This window comes from Papio anubis, chromosome 16, assembly GCF_008728515.1.
Source record: "Papio anubis isolate 15944 chromosome 16, Panubis1.0, whole genome shotgun sequence".
NCBI lineage: Eukaryota > Metazoa > Chordata > Mammalia > Primates > Cercopithecidae > Papio > Papio anubis.
Genome location: NC_044991.1, coordinates 27,689,485 through 27,713,208, shown reverse-complemented (window position 1 = coordinate 27,713,208; position 23,724 = coordinate 27,689,485). Strand labels below are relative to the sequence as shown.

At 48.1% G+C, this 23,724-nt stretch overlaps 1 long non-coding RNA gene and 2 gene segments (V, D, J or C); 1 reads left to right on the top strand and 2 right to left on the bottom strand.

The window, feature by feature from the left end:
* The window catches only part of LOC103888259, a 641,220-nt gene that overhangs the window by 307,915 nt on the left and 309,581 nt on the right, over positions 1-23,724 (bottom strand).
* Positions 1-23,724, bottom strand: part of LOC101024006 — a 644,330-nt gene that overhangs the window by 326,943 nt on the left and 293,663 nt on the right.
* LOC103881605 lies at positions 2,427-12,190 on the top strand. Its single transcript, XR_004178851.1, has 3 exons — positions 2,427-4,654; positions 5,652-5,830; positions 12,015-12,190. It is a non-coding gene; the product is annotated as an uncharacterized LOC103881605 (long non-coding RNA).

Here is a 23,724-nt window from a genome sequence, read left to right as displayed (position 1 = left end):
CAAGAGTCAGATCTGAGAACCAGGAAGTCAGAAGAATTTAAACATCAGTGCCCGGGACAAGTACTCTAAGAAAGGAAGAACCTCTTTCCCTCCAGGCCTCAGGTCACGGTCACTGACCCTCCCTGCATGGCAGCATCTCCCTGATGCCCAGGCCCACCCCATCCCCAGGAGTTTCTGCCAGGTTGCTCTCTGCTGCCCCCTGGTGGCCTCTCTACGCTGGCTGCTGGAGGCTCAGGGGCCTCCTGGGTCCAGGTGTAGATTCAGAATCTGCTGCTCAGTTCCCTGATTGCTTCCTTCATGGATTGCTGACCTCAGGGAAGAAATTCCTTTTCTCCGTGTGGCCCCTTCCTCAGGACCTGGCACAAGGCGCTCAGATTCCTGATGGAAATGCAAACACTCACATGTGGAGGAGGAGGTGACAGGGCCCTCCTGAGGCTCCCTGCACGTGTCACTGGGTGGGGGGTGGTCCTGAAGGGGGACTGGGGCTTGGTACTGAGGGATACAGGACTGAGGTGTGGCTCTGACTGGGTCTGGATGCAAATATAGGGCCAATGTGGGTTGATGGTGACTCCTGCAATACAAGTGAGGCAGAAGCTCATTCACTCAACAAATATTCCCCTGACCCACTCTGTCCTGGCAAGACTGCATTTTAGGAATTCAGCGTGAGGAAGACACAGTCCTTGCTCTGAGGAGTTTCCTGTCCTGTTGCTGGGTCAGTGCAGTAGGCACACTGGGTTTACAGACCCAGCAGATACTCCCTACACCATCTACCTGTGTGTCATCCCCTCTATTCAATTGAAAGTCAGGCAAATTTCCAGTGTCTCCCAGCCAGGAGTGACCACGTATGCAGCCTACCATTGATCCATGTGATGTAAGAGTCAGATGGCTTAGGTTGCCCTCAGGAAACTTTTCCTCTCATGAAGGAAGGACTAATTTGGATTTGAACTTTGCTTTATCTCTTGAACATGGGTGTGATAACTGGAGCTGCAGCAGCCACGCTGAGGCCTTATATCAACAACAGTGAAAGCAAGTCAACATCGCACTGAAAGGGAATGGAGAGTTACAAATATTTGAGCTTCCTATGGAACTGGTGAGCATCTGGAACCACCAAGCACATGCAGACTTATTTTTGTGGGAGAAAATTGGAGGCCCCCTGGTTCCTGCCATACGTGTACTTGTAGTGAAAAAGCATTTCTGACTGCTAATTCAACGATTAATAGAAGTAAATCAATCAAAAATAATGAAATAGAAGATAACCGTGGAATTGTATGCAGATAATCATGGAAAGTTCCGACAGAAGCTGACTGGCGGCTGCTGTAGATTCAGTGTTTGGAGAAGGCCTCCCTGAAGAACAGTCTGTGGAGCTCCTTTGAGGAAGGAGTGAAGACACGAGTGATGGAAGCATGTGCGGGGAGTTGTGTCTGTGCCCTGCGGGGAAGGGTCTCGGGTGTGTGAGGATCTGAAAGGGCAGTGGGAGGCCTGAAGGGTATCTGGGATGTAAACCAGTTCAGGTCAGATGTGACATTTGCTCACAAGTGAAGGATTTGGGGACAGGCATGATGTGTAGTGTGTGAAATTCACAGGTAATAAATTAGGTGATCTGGGGCAGCATAGCAACAAAATCACTCTTGACTTCCAGGAAGATGCTACTGTGTAGGGACAGGTGTGGCTTCCGCGGGTCTAGACCAGGTCCCAGCACTTCCCTAGTTCACCTGGCCCTATGGACACTCAGGGACTGGTTTCTTGTCCCTCCCCTCTACCCAATGCCCACCATGTAGCCCTGTGGGGACCCACCCTGCTGCCTGTCTGTCTGGTCCTTAGCCAGCTTTCTGGGACCCAATGTGGGTGACCCAGCCCTGCTTTCCCTGAAGTTCTAGAGATTTGCTGACCCAGGGGCAGAGAACTCAGGGAGTGCACTTGACAAGGAGAAGAAGGGCCTGTGAGAGGGAGTGACAATTCCAAGGTCACTGGGGAAGGAAGAAAGAAGAGCAAGATCAGAGAAGTCTTAGACTCTTAATGATGAGCTCCTCTTAGTGGCCTGGAAGCAACCTGGGCTTGGGGAGGGGACATCGGATAATCTTAAGTCAAATTTTGGAGGTCCTGATGCAAAGAGCTTCCCCTTGTCTGTTCTTCCAGCTGCCTGTGGGGAGTGCTGCTCTACCTGGACATGGAACCAGTCAGGGCCTGGGAGGGCAGCCAGCTCCCTGCACTCATTGGCTGATTGCAGCCCAAAGTAAAAGACTCCAGCTTTTCACCAAACATTGGCCTTTTAATGATCTTTCAACCTGACAAAATTTTTAATACAATGTTTTAGGTTTAGGAATCCCCCATAAAAATGATCTATCTAAGTTAATGTTCTATTAGCTCAACTTATAAGTTGTAGATATATTAACACAATGGTATTTCTCAGTGCTTTTTTGAGCAGAGTATCATTTTCTTTTCTGTTTTTTTTTTCCCCCATTTCCATGAGTTGTGGCCATAAACACAAGCCATGAGCATTGATACAGGAAGCCTCTGCTTTTCCTATTCAATACATCCCACACCTGACATGCTTACCTTATGTAAGTGTCCTACAGTGAATTTTGAAAAACATGGGTTGAAGCAATAGGCAGAGAAATGTCACCTGTGCTAAGATTTTACCCAAGAGTCACACAGGGTATTACTCATGGAGCAAATAGATGATGTTCACATGCAGGTGACCCTGCACAGGTGTGACTGAGTCATTCCGGGTCAGACATGAGCTGAGCACATTTCCTTCCCATTGACAAAGGTGGCTTCTGTCCTGCTCACCCCTGTGAGAAGCTCCCTCTCTACTCCTGGCTCTTCATGCCGGGAAGATGCTCTTCATGTTGGGAATGCGGAGCTCGGGCTGTCACGGGAGAATGAGGAGACCTTATTTGTGGGCTTTGAACTTCTTGGAATCACAGGTTTTTGTTTTTCTCTGAAAGCACAATTATCAGGGAGCAGAATTTCAGAGCAAGGGCCCCTTACCTGCCCCAGTTTGTACTGAAAAGACTTTTCTAGTGCACATCACCTAGGAGGTCTCCAGGAGCCAGAGACTGGCTGAGTCAGTCCTCACTGAGGCCCAAGCAGCAGGGGAATGTGTGATGATTCCCTCTTGTATTGTGGTTTATTCAAAGATTGAGTTTTCTTTGAAATCCCACAATCCTGTCACTTGAAATTCGGAGCCTTGCAGAGATGTGTTCACTGCTTCAAGTGGTGGAAAAGTCTCCAGTTGGATGAGTTCCTGCAATTGTCTGCACTTTCAAAAGTCTCTAATTTAGAGTTCAGGCATGTTTGTAGAGCAAAAGCTCCAATAAAGTAGGTGTAGTAGAGTGTGTTAGATAAGCAAGAGAGATGATGAGAGAGACCATGAAAGCTTCCCAATCCCCTTCACCTCTAACACACGTGGTTCACATCTCCCAGGAACATACAGCATGGACAGCAGAGACTGAGGGCTGGAAATTCCGTGTTTAGAGCTACAAGTTTCTTCATCTTCCTATTCCACTAGAAGATCTAATCACCTTATGCACATCAGAGATAAGGTGTCCTCAGCTACCATCTCTCCCTCTATGTGACTCAGTGTTCAACAGCTATGAATGACCATTTTCTTAAGAATCAAATTCGCATGTAAACTTAGCAGTGGACACGGTCCTCCCAAGCACAGAGATCAGAGTCAGCAGCACAGAATCTGCCCTGTGGGCACAGTGTGCATGGCTCCAATGCACACCAAGCATAGCCCTACTGCGTGGGAACAGTCCTGCTGCCCACAGTGAATACTGTCATCTTGGGAGCTACTTTTTACAAAATTCTTCACAAGTCTTGTCTAAGAATCCTGGTTTAGAAATGCTGGCTGGAGACAGCTGACACTCAAATATGAGCATGAGAAATTTGAGTGTTCTTCCTGGCAACAAATTAGCAGATTCAATAGACATTCCTGCAACACTGGAAATGTGTGACCTTGGACCAGACAGGAGATCATTGTTAATAAGAGAAAGAGAGAGAGAGAGAAAGTTGAGTTGTAGCATATAGAGCAGAGAAAATGGTGCTTAGTACAAAATTCTTTCCATTTTTAACAGTTGCATAATTCAAAATTAAACTAGCATTACTTTGCTTCTTGTATATGCAGTATTTTTATTATGGTAAATAAACATAACAAAACGTTTCGTCCTTTTCATCATTTTTAAGTGTGTAATTAAGTGGCAGTAAGTACAGTAAAAATGTTGTGCAGTCATCACCACTATCCAACCCCAGAGCTTTTTCATCAGTGCACTCAGAACGTCTGTATCTACTAGACAGCTACTTTAGAAACTTTGGAAATTGTAGACAAAATGATGAGTGTGTGATAAAAAGAAAATACTAAGTATAAACTAAAGACCATGTTTGCATGTCAACTCCAGCTTCTGTGAAATCTCAGTACGGTAGGGGCTATGCTTCATCCAGGAACCCAGATGACACACAGCCCCTGAGGCCTTTTCTGGGAAGTTTCTTCCGAAGGAGCAGAGGAATTTCAACAGGACTGTGTCCTCTGAAACAGCTCTCTCTTCTCCTGTAGTACGTGTGATTACTTCTGGTGTTTCAGTTTACCGGACTGATCTCTACAATAGTTGAAGGATCCTGGAAGATGAATTTGGATTTGTACAGATCCAGACAGGTATTAGTGGCATTTACAGTATCTGTGCCAGATGGGGATCTCCTGGAACAGAATGCTATGGCTGCAGGTGCACAGTTACATCATTGAAGCAGATACTGAGGTCTTGTCTATTGCCCTCAGAGACTAGGATCAGAATCAGTGCACATTCATGTGGGATGGACAACAGTATACATTCACACTTTTTCTGCCACGCATCATTAGCTCTCCCTTCCCTATCATTATATCATTATGGGAGTTCAGACCATCTGGACATCATAGTTCAATCACATGTACATGATGGGCACGGCCTATTGGAAGCTTTTGTGAGATCCATGTACTTTTGAGAGTGGGAAATAAACTAAGATGTTTCCTCTTTCATACTAGCTGAAATTGAGAGTTTAGTTGTCTGGAGCAGCTGAGACTCTCCTACAACATAAACAACATGTTATTATAGCCTTCAATTCCTCCCATGAAGAAAGAGACACAAAGTCTCTAAAGGTCTAGGAGTAGTATATTTTACACTTGGGGATGTGACTCCGACCCATATATGCGGAGCCATAAATATCAGCCATTGTTTTCCAGGCCCAGAGCACTGAGGCTCTGCAGCAGGTGCAGGCAGGGTTGTGAGTGTCCTGCTGTTGGGGCCAGAGAATCCAGCTGACTCTACTGTGGGAACTGAAACCTCCTGCACATGGCAAACCCCATTGGAGAATCCCAATGTAGACTCCTGGGGTTTTGGAAGAAGGCCATGTCATGTGCAGTAGAGCATTACTTCCCTTTGGAAAAACAGCTCCTCTTGTCTTACTGGGCCCTGGGAGAGACAGGATAACACTGGACATCAAATTACCATGTTGCCAGAACTGCCAGATCCCCCCCGCTGTGAGCTCAGGCAGGCCAGCAGTGGTCTCTAGTGAGATGGATGTGACACATCTAGGACAGAGCAGGGTCAGGGCTCCAGGACTCAGTCACCTGCATAAACAGCTGGTCTACATACGTGTTCTCATTTCTCTTCCACCAGTGCCTCTCCCTGACTTCACACATATGTCTTACGGGTGGAGATGAGGCTGAAGCAGGTTACTCCAAAGCACCGTCAGCTGAAGGGGTAAGACCAGACCAGCATTGTACAATCACAACATGATGTGAGCCTCATGTGAATCCTACTGTCTCGTCACCATATTAGACATAAAAAATAAAAAGGTAAACCAGTTTCAATAATATACTTTATTTAACCCAAAGTATGAAAAATAATATTTACACATGTACACAATCTAAAATTATTTATGAGATATTTTATAGATGTTTTCATAGCTACTGTTATTATTTTATTTTGGGGAGATTCTTTATGTTGAGATTGTGTGGTTGATGGAGGCTTGAAGGAGTCGGATTGCCAAGGGTGAGCTGTGCTGGCTTCGTAAGTGCCAACTTTGATAAGCTGAAGAGGGGGTGAAAGAGTGATTGTGCAGGATGTGCAGGGTGGAGGTGGGCAGTATCCATCCTACAGCTGCCCCTGTGGGAGCATCTCTGGTCCCTGCATGGTGTGAGGTTGCTCCCTTTTCTGTGGATTCCTTGCAGGAAGATATGGTTCCTCCTCTCCTTCAGGACTCATAGTACCTGGCATTTCAGGCTCCCTTTTCATTTTATAAGAATAGAAGGAACACTCAGAAATAGTTGGGCATTTGGATGCTCACAGTGGAAATTTAGGAAGTTCGCTGGTGCATTCCAGTGTATAGTGGCCATCTCAGGTCTATGGTGGCTCATTTTGGTGAGAACTGACCGTCTTAGTTTGGGTTCCCTGGAAGTAGACTCTGAGGTAAAGATTTCCATGCACAGAGAATCTGGAAGGAGTGAGGGAGGCATCACCCGCAGAAGGAGAACCTGACCCACAATAGGATTGCAACGGAGGCCTCAGGATCCACGATGGGAAGTCTGGAGCTGGAAGGCCTTTCAGTGTCAACTTGTATTAAGGCAGGGCCTTGGGTTCTTGGCCTTACGCAGTCATCAAACCAAAACACTCAAAATTGAACCTAAATATGAGAAAGGAAGTTTTCTGGAAACAATAGCACTTTCCTGTGAGGGTACAGCTCTGAGCTTCTAGAAGGTCCCAGCAGATGAGTGCGGGTGAGCTCACAAAAGGGTATCGAGGCAGATGCCGCAGTGTCCCCTCATCTGCCTTTGCTGTTCAAAATCCCAGGCTGCCATGGAAGCCTGGAACCTCAGGTGTTGAGCTGAGTTGGGCATTTTTGGGGACTGATGTAGGATATTTGGAAGGAATGACCCAATCATCATTGTATGGAAACTTAAGGCCAAGTGATGTTTCTCTGCATCTCTCTCATCTTCCATCCCATTCTTATTTCCCCAAGTCACTCCAGAGGCCCCAAATCACCAGTAAATCGGATTATAGCAGCACTAAACCCATTCCTGCAGAGTCAACATGTAGGGCTAGACAAAAGGATGGCCTGGAGGTCTCAGATCTAGTAGAACTTGGCCAGACCTGCTCATGGCTTGGTCCACAGTCTTCCTGGTCCTGGAGGAATAAGATGACACATATGAAAAATGGATTTGTGTCTCACCTCCCCATCTGCCTGTGTCACTGTGGGATTGTTCTCATCCCCAGAAAAACAGTAATAGTCAGCCGTGTCTTTGTTCAGGACCCTGGTGATGGTCAGGGCGATCGTGTCCCTGAGGTGGACCTAGAGAATGGCTCAGGGATTCCCGGAGGTCGCTCACCATCTTTATATATCAGCAGCACAGGGGCCTGGCCTGGCTTCTCCTGGTACCAGTCAGCATAATTATCCCTCAGTACATCTCCAGAGCAGGTGATCCTGGCTGTCTGTCCTGGGGACACTGACACCAAGGGTGGCTGTGTCAGCTCATAGGAGGCCACAGAGCCTGCAGAAGAGGACAGGGGAGGGGGCTTGAGGATAACAAACACGTTTCCAGTGGTATCACCCTGAGGCTGTGCCTAGGCTGTGCTCAGGGTTCAGGGCAGGACCAGCTCAGGAGCCTGCAAGGGCTGAGCCTAGGGCAGGGCTTGGGGGCAGCACCTTTGCAGAGGTTGAGGAGGGAGAGCCAGAGAGGGGTCCAGGCCATGGTAAGACACCCAGAGCTCGACCTCCTGAGCCCAAAGCACATGGGAACTCCCCAGGCTTCACTTATTTCCTCTCAGGCCCAGTGGGGCATTGCATGTTTGGTGTTTATGCAAATTTACTTCTCTGGGACTCCTCATGGTGGGATGTCACTCAACCCAGATCTGGGGGACACAATTCAGCCAAGAACTCTCTACCCTACAGACCCCAAGACTCATGTCTTTTTACTTGTAAAAGGCGTTCATCCCATCCCAACCACCTAAATCCTGATCCAAACTCTAAGACCAAACTCTCATTTGCATATCATCTAACTCAAGTGTGGGTGATTCTACAGGTCTGATTCATCCTGAGGGTTTAAAGGATAACAGCTTTGGGGGGGTTTTACCTCCTCTCTCCTGTTGTCAGCTGAGTGTTCAGGAAAGTCAAATTTCCCACTTTATTTGCTAAGATTAGAAGAGAAGAGCCAGTCAGCATCAGCAACATCTGTGAGGTACATGTCTGAAAACCACAACTGTCTACCCTTGAAATAATGTACATAAGTTAAATACCCATTAATTGAATTTATTAATCAGTAGCCATGGGATATCTTTATCAGTGTTTAGAAAAAAAACAGAATTGATACAGAACATAGAACAAAAAGTACATTAAATTAAATTGTACTAAGAGAAGAGTATGTCCTTGTTAAGAAAGACAACTCACAGACATAAACAGTCTAAAGAAAATTCATCTCATATGCAAATTAAAATACTATTTTCGATGTTAACATTAAGTATCCACATTTTGATATGCAAATAGAGACTCTCCATGGTTATACAAAGTGCATTATTTTTTCTGTTTGATATGACATTTGGTTTAGGTTCCCTTGTGCAGTGAGGGTGATCTTGACTATAGGAAAGAAGGATGTTCCATGGAATGTTTCCTTACACACACACACACACACACACACGCATATGAGAGGATAATTTGCAGCATAAACATATTTCTGCCAAAAAGGTTCTGTTCTTTCTCTGGCAACTTGCCTTGGGGTCTTTATCATTTAACATCTCAAGCTCTCTTCCTTATCCCGTTGTTATTATGTTCTAGAATTTTCATGGATTATAAAAACATTCAATACATGTAAAACTTAAACTGTTTGTTTATTTGTCATTCTCAGAACTTCCATGTTCTCTTCTGTTTTTGGCTTCAGTCAAATGTTGATATTAGGACTCTTCTCTCTGAGCCTGCCCTGGATATTCCAGCTTTGGTACAAGTTTTCTGGCCCACTTGCCCGTCCCTCTCCCTCAGACTTTTGCCTTAGGGGGAGTCAATTCCTGATAAATTAAAGCTCTCCCAAAACTCAGAGCAAGCAATGCAGAAAAATGTTATGTGATTGTGACCCAGGGCTGTCTTAAACCCATGATCCAATCAAATAGATGATATGAGCATGTTCTTATCCAATGAAAGACCTCAGCCTAATACAGGTGAAATACAGTGACCCTCACAGAGAGATCCCCACCTAGATCATATGCTGGTGGAATTTTCAACCTTCAGATAAACCTACAAACCAGGGACTGTTCAACCACATCCTGTGACCATCCCTGTCCTGACACCTGTTTTAGTATGGCCCAGAGCTGACAGTGGTTTTTATCATGTTAAATGGTTACTTTGTAAATGATGCTATGGGTATCTATGGAATATCCCCAAAGTTGATCTTTGGGCAACAAAGACTAAAATAATACTTTTCAAAATTTATTTTAATTTTTTTAATGTAATAGAGATGAGGGTTCACTGTGTAGCCCAGACTAATCTCAAATTCCTGGGATCAAGCAATTCACCCGTCTTACCCCTCCAAAGTGCTCGAGATTACAGGCGTGAGCCATAGTGCCTGGCTACAAAGACTAAAATTCTTCTTATCTCGATATTTAAGAAAAAGTTTAACAAATGCAAAAAAGAAAAAGTAATGAACTATTTCTGAAAAGGCCCAATCTTAGGCAGAACAGGAGACTCAAAAATAAAACTGTAAAAAGGTAACATTTTTCAGTTTGATATGTTTGCAAAAATTTACACTTTCAACAATATACTCTGAGTAAGCACTTATGGCTGCCATTGAAAATTGGTAGATCTCTCTGGCGGCGAATCTGACAACAACCGGTGAAAATTACAAGCACACATCTTTCTGATCCGCAATTTCACTTTCAGAAATGGATCATATCGTCATATTCACACAGGAACGCAAAGGAGGCTGCATAGGGATGTTCGCTGAACTGTTGTTTCTAAGATCAAAGTTGTGGCGATAACCATTAGAATGTAGTTGGCTAAAATTCTACCCACGGTGTGGGAGATGGTGATGTATTTAGGGTGAAGACATCCCCAAAAAATCAGTGACTACATCAATCAGGCAGCTCCTTGTCACTGTCCCTGTATTTGAAGAGCTAGGAAGAGTTGCACATTCAGGGACCACAGCACACAAGCATCAGGAAGCTGTCCCTGTCCTAAATGAGAAACCACAGGGCAGGTTTCCTTTTGGATTTCATGGTGGGAAAGGAGAGGAGCTGAGAGAGAAGAATTTTGAAGGTCATGCTGCAGGAAGCCCCTTGCACTGGGTGAGGAAGCATCTTCAGAGCAGAAAGGGAGCCTGAGAGCCCAGGATAGGTTTTGGTCTCAGTTCCCCATGAACTTGGACCACTGTGGAAAGTGCTTCCACTCCTATATGAGCCGCAGTAATAATCAGCCTCGTCCTCAGCCTGGAGCCCAGAGATGGTCAGGGAGGCCGTGTTGCCAGACTTGGAGCCAGAGAAGCGATCAGAGACCCCTGAGGGCCGCTTACTGACCTCATAAATCAGGAGTCTGGGGGCTGTGCCTGGGTGCTGCTGGTACCAGGAGACGGCATTATAACCACCAATGTCATTGCTGGTTCCAGTGCAGGAGATGGTGACAGACTGTCCAAGAGACTTGGACACTGAGGGAGGCTGAGTCAGGGCAGCCTGAGCCCAGGATCCTGGAAAGAGGAAGAAACACACTCCAGTGAGTCAGTGCTGGGCCCAGGTGAGCCTGAGGAGCAGGAGACCAAGCATCAGCCCAGAGGACTCAGAAGCCCCTTCCCTGGAGGCGTCACCTGTGCCCTGAGTGAGGAGGGTGACGAGGAGCAGAGCCCAGGCCATGGTGGAGACGTCCTGAGAGCGCTGCCTTCTGAGACCCCAGCACTGGACCTGCCCCCAGCCCTGTCTTATCCCCTCTGCCTCAGAGGAGGGCGGGGCCTCCATGCAAATCTGCACCCTGAGCTCCTCTCCTCACCCCACCCTCACCTGGGCCTGGGCTCAGAGAATTCTGCTTCCCTAGACAGTGGGGCTCAGCTGAGGAGACTAAAGTCCTTGTTTGTCTCTTCTGATGGCAGAAACTTAATTTTTTTGTACCTGATTTCCTCAGGAGAGAAAGATCTGCTGAAATCCCTTACCTGAGTGAGCTCCTGGCACTCAGTGTCTCTGCTGTGAGGTGACTGTGTCTCTGTGACCCTCCAGGCCTGGGCACACCCTGCAGTGCCCTCTGCTTGGCACCCACCTCCAGGCTGTTTCTCCTGTCAGGAAATGGGGGTACCCACCTGGTGGACCCACTCCTGCCCAGGTGTTGTTGAAGTCTCTGGTCTCCCCGGCTGCAGCCCTGCGTCCCATCCCCCACCCCGGCACAGTAGCGGCATCTGCGGCATCAGATCACTGGAGCACATCAGCCGCCCAGGCAGTGCACCCACATCACACGGGCACGTAATGGGAGGGACCTGTGGAGGGACCAGGAGCACCGACCAGGGCCGCTGATCCTGAGCTGATTCCACTGCTTTGGTCGCATCCCACTCATCAGCAGGCGGCGTCTCCTTCCCACCGTCTGGGTCTCAGCCTGGCGGGGACCACAGAGCCCACACTGCACTGGGTGATCCATGGGAATATGACCCAGCAGGACAAAGGGAAAGTTTGTTAACAGGCTTTCTGTGTGCACCAGCGTGATATTTATTGTGAATGTTTGCTTTATTGAACTGTAATTTATGTGTTAAATCACAGACATGCGTGTTTCCTGCTTTCTTACTTTTCCCATCAGACCACTTCCTCAGCACAACTTAAAGCTGACCTCTCTAAGCCTTGAGACAATGAAGACACCAGACATTCAATAAATACATTTTTTGTTATTTTTCCTTAAAAGGATTTTTGTATCTTTTCTTCTTTCCCCATTGCTTATGACAAAATTCTTTTAATGTTTCATATTAAATATTAATGGATTCAGGTTCCATTTAAATATTATAACATACACTATTCAGTCTTGCCACCTAGATTCATGTCTGAAACCAGGACAAGTGCATGGAGCAGCTATTTGAGCACCAGGAAAGGAAATGGTACGATGCAGTTTGGGATGGCCCCGGCAGATGGCATACAACAGAGTCAGTGTGAGACTCCTGGATTTCCTCAGTGTCCCCTGGCTGGTTTCCTGACAGCCTAAAACTTGAAGGGGCACAGCACAAACCACAACAAAAAGAAGACCAGAGAGCCCTATTGTTACGGATTGTAGATAGGAAAGGATATTATTTGACTCAAAGTGAAAGGCTCAGTCCCTGCAAGCAGTTTGTTCACCCTGGGTTTCTCATCTCTCCACGCAGTGCCTCCCTGGGTTCACACAGGTGTCCTATGGATGGAATGGGGCTTCCGCACGGGTCACTCCACAGCCCCTGTAACTTGAAGGGTGCAGACCAGCCCTGTTCATTCACAATGAGAACAGGGGCGGGAACCCACACTATGCTGTCATCACATTAGAAATACAAAGAGAAGACAATGAGTTAAATAATATACTTTATTTGCCTAACGTATCAATAATAGTATCACTTTCATATGTAATCTAAGTACAATTATTTGAGACATCTTATATACACTTTGCATGGCTACTGTTATTATGTTCTGAAGAATCTGTGGGGATTGTGTGGCTGATGGAGATGTGGATGGCTTTCCTGTTGACAAAACAAGACTTAGCTGGTGTCTTTTTTTAAGTGTCAGCTTTGATAGGCTGAGGGAGGGTGGGAAAAGAATGATTTTTTTTGCACAGGGTATGAAGGGTGGGAGGTGAGCAAGGTCCATCCTGCAGCTCCCCACTGTCGAGACCAGCTATCTGTGAGATTACTGCATGGGGTGAAGCTTCTCCTCCTGCCCTAGGTTTCCCTGCAGGGGGGTCTGAGTCCAACTCTCCCTCAGACCCCAGAGCACCTGGTGACTCAGGCTCCCTTTGCATTCCATACAAATACAAGAAACATCTCAAGATCTCATTGGGCATGGGATTCTCACAATGCTAATTTAGGAATAAACGTTGCTTCCAGTGTACAGTGACCTCCTGGGTCCTGCATGGCCCATGTTGGGGATGGCTGGTGATAATGGTGGGTTCCTGAAGCAGACTCTGACACAGAATTGTACAGAGGATGTAGAAAGGAGGTAAAGGAACACTGGGCAGGAGACCCCGACCCTCATTGAGGCCTCAGTCTTTCCCACAGGGAGCTGTGGAGCTAGGAGGAATTTCAGGTCCTCCTATATTGAGGCAGAGGTTGAGATCTTGGCCTCAGGCACTCCATGAAACCCTAACCTTGCTGAGGAAGGGCAAACCTGGAGGAGGCAGTTTCTGTGCTGAGCAGCACTTCCCAGTGAAGAAGGCACAGCTCTCAGCTGCCACAAGCTCCCAACAGTGCTGGGGGTGAGATCAGAGGAAGGAATCGAGCATCCCACAGTGTCCACTCTGGCTGTGGTTTTTCTGTAGAGAATGACATGGGCCTGAGCTCATGTGCGGGACAATCCAGGATATTCAGGCCAGGACTGGCTTGTCATGACCTGTGGAAATCAGAGACCAGCTGGGGATGTCTCTTCAGTCTGATGATTCAACCAGACCCCATTTCCCTAAGTCACACAGCTGAGTCCCACACCCCAGTACATTGGAGTCAGCTCAGAGTCCTAAATCCCTCTTGGCCCCTCTGCAGGGGAGTCTGCCTGGAGGGCTGGAGAACTTCAGATCCCAGTGGTCTCAGAGCCAGGTGAACTGGGGCAGAATGCTCATGGTGTCACGTGCTTCCTGGTTTGAGAAATGTCCCATCCTGGACATTTTCATCTGAATGATAGTTATTGTCATTGGGACCTTGTCACCTACTTTTAGTGAGAATAGTTGAGTCATTTAAGGAGCCACTCCATCCCGTGGATCATCAGGGCGTCTGAAGTCTCATTTCACCCATGGTGTTGATGCTGAATCTGTCCCCATCCCCACGATTTTTAGCCATTTGCCATCCTCAGCTCTGCTACATTTGCATTTATTTATTTTTTCCATCTATGCTTAAAATGGTAAAGCACCAGGTTCCTATCTGAGTGTGGTTTCTGTTGGCTTTTAAGTTTACATGAAATATTGATAAGAGAATCAACTAAACCCCATAGTGCTCTGTGAGAATCCCAGGGACACAGTCTTTGCACAGGGGTGTGGGCTCCCACAGGGTGGTAATCCTGATCCCTGCAATGAGATATATCCTGTCCAATGAGCCAAAGACCACTGGGTGTGGCCCAGGCTGTGGCCCTGAGACTGGTGAGAATCCCTTCCTGTGTGGAAACCATCTCCTCAAGGGCTGAGATGTCCCATCCAGGAACCAGGGTCCTGGATGCCCACTCCACCCACCTGATGCTCCCTAGGCACAGGGCGGCTCCTGAATCAAGTGCCTGGAACTGGAAGGAAGAGGCAAGGGGAGAAAGGGACAGGGAGCCTGTGGGAGGTGCCACTGCCGGACTGGTCAGCTCCTCAGAATGTTGCTGAACAGAGGAACAAGACCCTGAGGAGGGGCAGGGCTCAGGCAGCAATGCTAGGTGAGAAAGAGCTCAGGCCCTGCAAACCCTTTCCTCACACTATGCCACTCCTCCTAGAGCACGTCGACCTCAGAGGGCGTATCCCGGGAATCATAGCCCTGGGAGCTGCCCAGGCTGACACCAGGCCCAGAGCACCAGCTGCATTTCCTAGGTGAGGCCCTCACTGTTCCCCGATCTCCTGTCATTTGGGAGATGCAGCGTGAATGCAGCACTCAGGGCGGGTTTACTGCAGCCCGGGGGATGGGATGCACTTGCTGGGCTTCCAGACCCAGGACTCATCCTCAAATACCTCTTGAATCTTCAGGGCTGACTCCCTCTTAGGCTCCTCCTGGGCAACTGAGGCTAACTTCTGGTTGCGAGCTCTGCTGCCTGCCCCTAGGGGGGAAGATGGAACCCACGAGCTTCCCACCCTCCTCCAGGTGACCACAAAACACCTGACACCTGGGAGACTGAAAAGCTATGGAGTCCAGCCTCAGTCTGTGCCATATGTGAACCTTTGGCTCAGCACAGAGGTGGCATATATGGTTGGGGAGGTGGGGCAGACCGTTCTGAGCCAACTGAGTCTCGGTTGAAATCTCTTCTGTACCATGGTTTTGATCACAGAATGGAGAGTGGGAAAACCTTAGTCCAGTGTGAAATGCGGTTCTCCCCACAAGTACTCCTGCTTTATATATACTGAACACAAGGTTGATTTACCACCCCAATAAGAACAGCTGCACTGTAACCGGGCACCGTGTTTCTGTCACTAAACCTCAGTTGTGTGCTTTAAAACCATCATCATCATCACTGTCATGGTACTACATTAATCATAAGATTCAGAAGGTGGGTGAAAAATTAGTGACCCATAGAGGTAGGTGAGAGTTTTCATGTTCAGTTCACAAATGAGAAACTCACATAGCATTTCTTCAATGGTTTAATCAGCATGGTTTGATTTTTCATATAAACTTAAATATTTATCAAAGTTAACATTTCAGTGATTAAAGGTGATGCTTCAAGCTGAGATTTGGATCATTTTTTGTGTTTGATGTGAAACTCTGCTTCTTGCACAAGAGGCCTTTTCCTCCCTGCAGGAGGAATGAAGTCACATCGGGCCTGTTGGTTCCCGGAGGCCCCAGGAGGTGGTTCCTAGGGCCAGGTGCACATGAGGCATGAGTGTACGAGCAGGCCCTGGGTGGACTTACCTGCTGGGAGGAGCTGACCTGGGGGAGGGTGAGCGGCCAACGGCAGGGAACTCACAGGTAGATCTTATGGAAGAGAGGAGGCGAGAATCTGGAACACCAAAAGTAGGTTCACTTGTAGTGACAGACGTGGAACAGAACTCTGGTAACCAAGGGCCCACATCCTAAGGACAGCCACAGCCAAGCTCCTTGGTGGGAGATGCTTCAGGAAACAAGATGTTCTTATGCCATCCCACATCTTGGGGTTCTGGTGGCACCCAGGAGGGCTGACCAAGAGCCTTTCCCACAGTGGGAAAAACCATCCCTCACAGGCACCTCCTGACCGAAGCCCGCTGCTAGAGTATGAATGTGTTACAGTTGACTGCTCAGCTTGGAAGGCATTGGAGTCATCCTAGAATTAAAGCATGGCTTTGGGATTAAGGCATCAGCAGTCATTGCTCTTGAACCATGACCTGAAGGAGGCACATCTTTGCATGAGGCCGTTCTTTGCACTCAATGGCATTTTTCTGAGGGGAAGACCTGTATGAAGCTAGGGATGCCAAGGCATGCCACAGTGCTCACTAGGAAACCTGTTCAGAGCAGGGGCCATGGAGCTGGGGCAGGGTCTCGGTGAAACATGGGCAGTTCAGACTGTCATCCAGGGCATTTGGCCTGAGGGTCCAGGCATTTAGTGTTAGGTCCAGTCACCACACAAGAAGAACTCCAGGGACCGTGGCCATCCAACAGCTGTGTGTCTCCCTCTTATTGTCCTTCCACTTAGATCATCTTCAGCTAAGGTGCCTCAGTCCAATAACAGCAGAACAGGTGGTCCTTGGGAGCTAAATCCTACTGACCCAGCTGCTAGAGGCCTGCCTGGGGTTGGGGAAGGGGGCAGCCTGGAGGTCCAGGTAGACTGGGTCAGTTCTGCTGATGACTTTGTTCACAATCCTGCTGGGGCTGGAGAGAGAGAATTGACAGATGAAGGGTTTTGTCCTAGCACCCCCATTCTGTCTGTGTCACTGTGGGATGGTTACCACTGCTGTCCCAGGGTTACAATAATAGTCAGCCTCATCTTCCACACTGGCGGCAGTGATGGGTCCAAGGAACCTGTGTTTCCTGACCAGGAGACAGAGAATCGGCCTAGGATCCTGAGGCCAGTAGTTGTTACCATAGATGACCAGCACGGGGACCTGGCCTGGCTTCTGCTGACACCAGCTTGCATAATAGGTTTTTAGAGGGACATGGACAGGTCATCCTGACTGTGACCGAGGCCACAGACAATGCAGGCTCTGGGGTCAGCTCAGGAGAACGGGCCTGCAGAGACAGGAGGTGTCTGAGGATGAGGCTCTCATTTCCAGAGCCCCACACCCTCCATCACTTTCTGTGCTGAGCTAAAGCTCAGGGCTAGGCCGATCCCTGGTTCTGTAGGGGCTGAGCACTGGGAGGCAGCACCTGTGCAGAGAGTGAGGAGGATGAGCAGGGGAGGTCAGGCCATGGTGGAGATGACCAAGTTCTGTACAGGCCCACAGCTGGGAGGAACCTCAGGCCTGGCCTCTTTTATCTATTAGGAAGAGATCTCTTCATGCAAATTTACTTCCTTTATTCTTATGTCATTATTAAGTGGCTCTGGTGAGCAGTGGATGCAAATCTGCTCTGCATTCCCTAAAACATTTGTCCTAGTTCTGTCTGGGCCCTGAGCCTGATGGCCTTCTCTGAGTAATTTCTGAAGATCAAAGAAGTCCAAAGTATAATGTTAAAGTTTACTGCAATACCATAGGGGCCTTAAAGGAAGCAACTGTAGTACTGCCCTTTGCATTTGAGCATTACCCGGGCTTGGACTCATTAGGGGCCTCAGACTAAACCTCCCATTTTGCATTTACCCACAGTGTGAATGTCATTTTTTTCTGTACCTCATGATGCTCAGAGGGCACTACCATGAGCCCATAATTCATGCCAGATGCATTGGTGAGAGTTTTACAAATTGTTACCTCAGAACATAATGGAATAGGATGTTGGGGCATGCTCCCAAACCCTATCTTTATTAGTAAAATCAAAGTATTAGAGTTTCCAATATTTTTTCCCAAGTCCTCCAGACAGTAGTGAGTGGAGTCAAGATTCCACCCAGGAGATGCACCTCAGGGAGCTCGACCTTCCAGGCCCTCCCTGCCCCGCCTCCTGCACCCTGCTCCATCTCCTCCTTCTCCCGCATCCACAGGTCTTTGAGGTCCTTTTGTTTTTACTTGCTAAACTTCCCACAAGAAGATACAAAAGAGCTAGTGATCTAAATGGCAGAAAGATATTTTCTCACAGTTGTGAAGCTGGAAAATCCACGATAAAGGTGTTGGTGGGTTTGATTTCCCCTGAGGCCTCTCTTTTTGACTTGCAGGTCGCTACCTCTTTGCTGTGTCCACACATGGTCTTTCCTCTGTACGCTCATCTCTGGTGTCTCATTTCTGTGTGTGCAAATTTTTACTTTCTAGGATGACATCAGTCAGATTGGATAAGAATCCACCCTAATTTCTTCATTTTCACTTAATCACCTCTTTAAAGAGGCTGTGTGCAATTTCGGTCACACACACACTGCATTACAGCTTCAATGCATGAATTTGGGAGAACATAATTCAGCCAATAACCCCCCATCCTATGGACTCCAAAAAACTCTATTCCTGTTATACTAAAGTTCTCACAAAACTCAGAGCAAATGGATGAAGATGAAAGTCATGTGCTTGTGACACAGGGCTGTCTTGAGCAGAGACAAGATCCAACCAAATAGATGGTACAAGTATGATCTTATCCAAAGAAAGACCTCAGGCCACTGTAGGAGGTGAAATACAGTGTCCCTCACAAAGAGGTCGCCACCTAGAACATATGCTGGTGCAATTTTCAGACTTCAAATAACCCTAGAAACCAGGGAACATTAAACCACATCCTGTGGGACATCCCCGGCCTTCCACGTTTTTTAAATATCCCCACAACTGATAGCAGTTTTCTTATTTTAAAATGGTTACATTGCAGATGGTGCTATCAGAACCTACATATTATCCCCAACGTTGTCTCATGTGTGGCAAAGACTAAAATACTTCTTATCTAGACATTTAAGAAAAAGTTTACCAAATTCTAAAAAGTAATGAGCCCTAAAATATTTGAGTAAATGCTGAACCTCAAGCAAAATAGGAGAAATCAAAAATATAAGTGCAACAAGATAACTTTTTATATCTCACAGGTTGGCAAAAATTTGCACTTTCACCAATGTACTCCAATCGATATTTAGGGCTGGCATTGTAAACTGGTAGAACCCCTATGGAGGGGAAAGTGAAAACAGTGGGTAAAAGTTAGAAAGGCACATCCTTTTGACCCAACAATTCCACTTCTGAAAATTTATCCTACGTTCATATGCACACAGGAGCTCAAAGGAGTCTGCACAGGATGCTCGCTGCAGTGTGATTTGTAAGATCAAAATCATGGTGATAACCATTAGAGGTTGCCTGGCTAAAATCCTGCTGTGGAATACTCTACAGCCTTAGAATACTTGGGCAGTGCTCTATGCCTAGGATGTCCCGGGAAAGAACAAGAAATGGTGCATATAGGGGATGGTCTTTGACAAGGGGGACCAGGACAAAAGCCTTACACTTCATTCTCTCCTTTTCCTCTGAGCTTTTCCACATTAGCCAAACAGGGTAGGGACAGTAAAAGCCCCTCAGGCAGGGCCTGGCCACCTGTTCTGGTCTCTGAATGCAGCCTGGCCTGACAACTTGGCTGCAACTTCGTGACCAACCCAGAGCCAGAACCACAAAACTAAGCGACTGTCACTTCCAGGCGCACCGAAGTGACAAGATCACAAACACATGTTCTTTTACGATGCTCACTATTAGGGAGCAATTTTTATGCAACAATAGGCAATAAATACAATTTGATTTTTGAAATACATTTTCTTGTGGTTATTTCAAGTACACAACATATTGATATAGGATACATGTAGAATAAAATAGTTACTTTGTTTTTCATAAAATCCATTTAATCAAAGTTTATGAAGCCTAAACTATATATAATCATGGCTATGTTTACCAATTGATTAAAGAAATTTAAATATTGGATGCAACTAATGTCTGAATATTTATTAAATTAATTATCTCGTTAAGTAGATTAATAAAGATTTCAGCTACAAAAGTATTGATGTCCATGGAAATCACAAATGCTGGATGTCAATGAGGACGAAGGAAGGGACTCAGTTTAACTCTTCCCTGTGGAGCCATTTTGGAAACTCCCATCCTATAGGGAGACCATCCACTTTTGGGGAGTTTCCAGGACAGGGCCTCAGCGATGTGCGACAGGGGAATTTTGAGGGAGCACTGAGCCTGTCCCTCAAAATCTCCCCAGTTCACCGACCTGAGGTGTTGAGGAAAAGAGGAGGAGCAAAAATAAGAAAAACATGGCCAGGTGCAGTGGCTCACGTGTATATTCCCAGCACTTTTGGAGGCTGAGGTGGGTGGATCACTTGAGATCAGGAGGTCAAGACCACCCTGGCCAACATGGTAAAAACCCGTCTCTACTACATACACAAAAGTTAGCCAGGCGAGGTGGTGGGCACCTGTAATCCCAGCTACTCAGGAGGCTGAGGCAGGGAGAATTGCTTCGACCTGAGAGGCTGAGGTTTTAGTGAGCCGAGATTGTGCCACTTCATACATCATGGGTCTGAGAAATGCCTCATCCGTTATTTTGGGGCCAAGAGCAGAAAGGCTCTGCTGCAGGTGCAGGCAGGGGTGTGAGTGTCCTGCTATTGGGACTGAGAAACTAGCAGACTCTACCGTAATAGAGAAACTGGACATAGGAACTGAAACCTTGTGCTTAAGGCAAAGCTTCAGAGGAGAATCCTACTGTAGACCCATGGGATTTAGCAACATGTCTATGTCATGTGCCGTAGCGAGTTATTTCTCTTTTGTAAACAACCTCTGAGAAGCTACTGGGCTTCTCAGCAGTGCCAGGTGGGTCACAAGGAAGAGGAGATCTGGGCAGACTTCACAGTGTCCCCTCCTCTGGTTTGCTCTGTTGCGAATCACAGGCTGCCACACGGCCTCAGGCCCAGGACCTCAGCAGGGCTGGGCAGCAGTTCTGGGGCCTGATCCAGACAGTTGATCTCAGGAGTTGCCCTGTCCCAACCATATGACCATTCAGGGGCAGGACAGTGGACAGAAGTTGCCTCTGTCTGTGTTTCCACCCAGGCCCTCATTCTCTAACTCACACAACAGCCCCAAGTCACCAGATGATTCTGGTCCTTCCAGGCCATGTCTCTGCCTGATGTAGGCTCTATAGAGACTCCTGGAGGGGGCTGGAGGGAAGGGCAGCCTGAAAGGCCCGGATCCAGGTGAACTGGACCAGATTCACTCATGGTTTTATCCACAGGCCTCCCGGGGCTGGAGCAAGAGGGTGGCAGAGGCTGGGAGGGTGTTTTTGTCTCACTTCCCCATCTGCCTGTGTCACTGTGGCATATTTACTACTACTGTCCCACACCTGACAGTAATAGTCAGCCTCATCCCCGGCCTCGACCCCGCTGATGGTCAGGGTGGCGGTGTTCCCTGAGTTGGAGCCAGAGAATCGCTCAGGGATCCCTGAGGGCCGTTCACTATCAGCATAGATGACCAGCACAGGGGCCTGCGCTGGCTTCTGCTGGTACCACTGCACATATTTACTTCCAATGTTGTCTCCCCCACAGGTGATCCTGGCCGTCTGTCCTGGGGACACTGACACCGAGTGTGGCTGAGTCAGCTCATAGGAGGCCGCAGAGCCTGCAAAGGAAAAGAAAGAAAAAAAGTAGAGGTTAACTTTCAGGTAAAAGACCCTTTTTATGAAATCCTTGCCCTCCTGATGTGGACAAGTTCCAGAGAGTCTGTGAACCCTCAAGGTAACCCCTGCAATTAACCCCAGTCCCAGTGGCCCATGGACTTTCCTGTTGCGTGGAGCCTTTGAACTGAAAACCCACTACTCTCTCCTGGCAGGTGCAGCCGCTCTGGCTCTCACAAGCCCTTGAGCAGAGTGTGCGGGGAGTTCAGCCCCAACAGCCCCCACCGTGCAGCAGGGTCATGACCATCCTGCCCACCACAGGCAGGGCCCCACTGAGCTCAGAGTCAGGGCCACACTGAACCCAGAGCCCTTGGTCTGGGCAGGTTGGTGAGTCTCTGGGGGCAGCACCTGTGCAGTGAGCAAGGAGGCCGAGAAGGAGAAGGGTCCCGGCCATGGCTGAGGCACCGCCAAGGCTGCTTCCCAAGGACAGGCTGGGCAGGTTCCTCTCAGGCCTCTCTTATACCTTTGCTGAAGAGAACAGCCCATGATGCAAATCAGCAGAGTCAGGAGCTGCTGCTGGAGGAGATCTGTGGTTTCCAGTGAAGGGTTCAACCCAAAAGGAAACAGAGAGAGGAGGGGTGGCCCCTGCTTACCCACCCCCTCAGCCCGTGCGATTTTCCTTCACCCACTGGTCTCATGGTCTGGGCTCACATCTTTACCCAGATTGTGCCCAGCCTTGCTGCTTGGCTGGGGTGGTCACGGAAAAGCTCAGAGCTGAGTTTCTCTTCATTCTCTAGGGGATACAAAGTTCTTCCTACGGGATAGTGCTTGGCCTTGTTCAAGAGGATGCCAGAGTCACAGTGGTGATGGGGGCATTACCTGGAGTCCACAGTTCCCTCCTCCCTTCCATCCTGGCTCAGGAGGGAGGTGGTTAGCTTTTGTCTGTGTCTCTAGAAATGTCCTGGTCATAAATATGTTATGCCAGATGTGAGATGTCTGGTATTGGCCTAAATCCATTTTGAAGACACATTCCAGAGCTCAAGGCAGGGACCCTGTTCATTCCCACTCTACAGGGGCCAGCAGAAGCCTTGGACAGGTCCGGGCCTCACCCCAGGGCACAGCTCCTCAGTGCTAGGGGAGAATGAAGTTGCTTGGTTGCCAAGTGCACACGGAGTGTTGCAAGATCCATGGGATGTGATAAGTTTCTACCTTGACTGTGAGTTCTAGTGCCAGGTCATAGGTGCTGTGCCTCGGTATCACCAGGGTGCTGTCAGGACCAGGGACAGATCAGGATGGGAAAGAGATCTGTCCAACTCCAAGACCCTGGGAATGGGTGTTTATTATAACGAAGTTGTCTTCAGTTGCTGGGAAAATGTATCAATGGATAAAAACTGAAATCAAGGAAAGGTTAATGAGCAAGTATTTTGTGCCTCATAAGGAAATCAAGAGCTGCAATTTGGGGGGTTCACCAAGACAGACTGGGAAGAGTGGACATGGAGGAGTGGCCAGGGAAGGAGAAGTCCCTATGTCTGCAGGACAGGAGCTCCCAGAGCAAAGGGCAGAGAGGTAGGATATGTTTGACTACAGAATGGGATGGCATATGTGACCGTGAGATGGGGGCCGGGCTATAGGAAGAGGCAAAGGGCCTGAATCTGTGTCAGAAAAATAGGCACCATCTCCAAGAGTCAGATCTGAGAACCAGGAAGTCAGAAGAATTTAAACATCAGTGTCAAGGACAAGTACTCTAAGAAAAGAAGAACCTCTTTCCCTCCAGGTCTCAGGTCACAGTCACTGACCCTCCCTGCATGGCAGCATCTCCCTGATGCCCAGGCTCACCCCATCCCCAGGAGTTTCTGCCAGGTTGCTCTCTGCTGCCCCCTGGTGGCCTCTCTACGCTGGCTGCTGGAGGCTCAGGGGCCTCCTGGGTCCAGGTGTAGATTCAGAATCTGCTGCTCAGTTCCCTGATTCCTTCATTCATGGATTGCTGACCTCAGGGAAGAAATTCCTTTTCTCTGTGTGGCCCGTTCCTGCCTCAGGAGCCGGCACAAGGCGCTCAGATTCCTGATGGAAATGCGAACACTCACATGTGGAGGAGGAGGTGACAGGGCCCTCCAGACTCCTGGATTTCCTCAGTGTCCCCTGGCTGGGATCCAGACAGCATGAAACTTGAAGGGGCACAAACTTGAAAACAAAAAGAAGACCAGAAAGCCCTCTTGTTCAGGATTGAAGAT